At 43.7% G+C, this 3,297-nt stretch overlaps 1 pseudogene; it reads left to right on the forward strand.

Moving 5' to 3' along the window:
- The first annotated feature begins 1,818 nt into the window (after positions 1-1,818).
- On the forward strand, positions 1,819-2,644 carry LOC142836113 (large ribosomal subunit protein eL18 pseudogene; annotated as a pseudogene).
- Positions 2,645-3,297: the final 653 nt, after the last annotated feature.

Here is a 3,297-nt window from a genome sequence, read left to right on the forward strand (position 1 = left end):
GCATGGGGACCTTGGGGAAGGGTTGAAGGGGGGAGGGGAGAGGCAGGGAGGGGAGCAGAGAAAATTGTAGAGCTCAATAAATATCATGGGGAGAAAAAAAAGAAAATGATATGCCATGTTTAAATCCTATCAGACTTATATGAGAGTGCCTGCTTCTCTTTGGTGTGTAGACAGCATATCTAATACCTTGTGCTGCCGTTGGTGTTGTTTTGAGAAAGGTTCCAACTCATTAATTAGCTAAAAATGACCTTGATCTCCTGATCCTCCTGCCTCTACCTCCCAACAATCTGGAATTGCAGGTATGCACCACCAAGCCTGGCTTCTAAGAGCTCTTGAAATTTCTATTTCTGATATTTAATATTTCACTTTTAACTTTGTTGTTGAAGTTTAGAATGCACAGCTACATTATAAATATGTAGCCAGGTGCATTTCGTTCAACTGAATATGGCTAGGTCAAAAAAGGAAAAAAAAGGGGGCTGGAGAGATGGCTCAGTGGTTAAGAGCGCTGTCTGCTCTTCCAGAGGTCCTGAGTTCAATTCCCAGCAACCACATGGTGGTTCACAACCATCTGTAGTGAGATCTGGCGCCCTCCTCTGGTGTGTGGGCATACATGGAGGCAGAATGTTGTATACATAATAAATAAATAAATCTTTAAAAAAAAAAAAAAAAAAGGAAAAAAAAAAAGACGTTGTTGGTTCCTCAGAATTCTTCCCCCATCCCTCCTGCTCCCTTACAAGGGTGTCAGCATTTCAGTTTGTACCAGAACATACAAATTTTCATGGTATTCAAGGTATATTAACTTGACACAGCTAGAGTTACATGAAAGGAGAGAAATTCAATTGAGAAAACGCCTCCAAGAGACCCAGCTGTAAGACATTTTCTTAACTGGTAATCAAAAGGGGAGAGTCCATTGTGGGTGGTGCTGTCCCTGGGCTGGTGGTCCTGGGTTCTATATGAAAGCAGACTGAGCAAACCAAAAAACAGCACCGTCCATGGTCTCTGCATGAGCTTCTGCCTCCAGGCTCCTGACGGGCTTGAGTTCCTGTCCTGACTTCCTTCAGTGATGAACAGTGATATAAAAGTGTAAGCCAAATAAACCCTTTCTTCCCCAACTTGCTTTTTGGTTGTGTGTAGCAATAGAAATCCTAACTAAGACATGTGGGTTTTGTTTTTTGGGTTTGTTTATTTGGGGGGAGGTTGATTTTTTTATTGTTGTTGTTGTTGTGTTTTTTGTTTGTTTCTTGTTTGGTTGGTGTTTCAAGACAGGGTTTCTCTGTGTAGCCCTAACTGTCCTAGAACTTGCACTGTAGACCAGACTAGCCTCAAACTTATAGAGATCTGCCTGCCTCTGCCTCCTGAGTGTTGGTGTGTACCACCACAACCTGACTTCTTGTTTGTTTGTTTGTTTGTTTGTTTTTCCAGACAGGGTTTATCTGTGTAGCTTTAGAGCCTATCCTGGCACTAACTCTGTAGACCAGGGTGGCCTGGAACTCACAGAGATCCACCTGCCTCTGCCTCCCGAGTACTGGAATTAAAGGCATGTGCCACCACTGCCCAGCAACCTAGATTTTTTAAGATTGATTTTATTTTGTGTGTTTGACTGCTTTGCCTGCATGCATGTCTACACCACATGCATGCCTAGTACCTAAGGAAGTGGTTGAACCTCCATGTGAGTGCTGGGAATCAAACCCAGGTCCCTTTCAAGAACAAGTGCTTTTAACCACTGGATCAACTCTGTGGTTTTTATTTTGTATGAATGGGACCACAGCACTGGAAAAAAGAAAACAAACACACATGGGAAGGTATATGTGGAAGCTGATGGTCTGGAGACCAGTTGATGGAAAGTTTCCACACCAGGTACCCTTGGAGCATCCACCACACCACACCACACAGGTGGGTGTCTGTGTCCAGTAGCTTGAAGACAACCAGTGTGAGATCAGAGTATCCATATAAAATTATCCTCTGAATCTAACTTGTAAAAATCTCTTCCTAGAGTCTTTCCGGACCAGGCCGTGCAGGAGGCGCCATCTTGCGTGTTGACATCCGCCACAACAAGGACCAAAAGGTTCGGCGCAAGGAGCCCAAGAGCCAGGACATCTACCTGCGGCTGCTGGTCAAGCTGTACAGGTTTCTGGCCAGGCGAACCAACTCCACCTTCAATCAGGTTGTGCTGAAAAGGTTATTCATGAGTCGCACCAACCGGCCACCTCTGTCCCTGTCCCGGATGATCCGAAAAATGAAGCTTCCTGGCCGAGAAAACAAGACGGCTGTGGTTGTGGGGACGGTCACAGATGACGTGAGGATTCTCGATGTGCCCAAACTGAAGGTGTGTGCACTGCGGGTGAGCAGCCGGGCCTGAAGTCGCATCCTCAAGGCTGGGGGTAAGATCCTCACCTTTAACCAGCTGGCCTTGGAGTCTCCCAAGGGTCGTGGCACTGTGCTCCTGTCTGGACCTCGGAAGGGCCAAGAGGTGTACCGGCATTTTGGCAAGGCCCCAGGAACCCCACACAGCCATACCAAACCCTATGTCCGCTCCAAGGGCCGGAAGTTTGAACGTGCCAGAGGCAGAAGGGCCAGCCGCGGCTACAAAAACTAACCCTGGATCTTACTGTTATTAAAAAGCTTTGGATGTTGAAAAAAAAAATCTCTTCCTAGAAACATCTAAAAAGAAATTAAACACTATGCTGGGCTATAAAATGAAAAGAAATCATAAATATGTGTGTATTTTCAGGGCTGAGGCTGTGGCTCAATGATATATATAGTGTTTCCCTAGAGGACACAAACCCTAATTTGTTCAATCATCACCATTAGTCAAAACAATAAATAAATAATTACATTTTGCAATATAAACACACCATTAATTCTAAATGCTATTGCTATATAAAATTAAGTGAGACTACTTATTCTTGTAGAGATTTTAAAGTTTTTAATGAAATACATGATCATATTTAAATAATTATAAGGCAAAACCCCTTGTGAACGGCTCCATCAGTGCAGCATCTTAGGACTCAGATCTATTTAGGTGACTTCATTGTCTTTTAGTCATGAAACACCTGCTCAACGTGAAAGAAGAAGCCTCTAGTTCAAGCCCCGTTGCTGCCACAAGATAGAGAAATAAATTAATATTAACATGATCAATTTTTTAAGGGATGTGTGTTTGCATTCTCTTTAAAGGGGAACTGGTGGTCAGTATACTGTAAAGATTAAAGGTTGGTTCTTGAAGCCTCGGGTAGAAGATACTAGTACCATACATTGTGAAAGCTTGCAGTGCCGAAAGTCAGACTAAAACCACTGATT

Source organism: Microtus pennsylvanicus, chromosome 15, assembly GCF_037038515.1.
Source record: "Microtus pennsylvanicus isolate mMicPen1 chromosome 15, mMicPen1.hap1, whole genome shotgun sequence".
Classification (NCBI taxonomy): Eukaryota; Metazoa; Chordata; class Mammalia; order Rodentia; family Cricetidae; genus Microtus; species Microtus pennsylvanicus.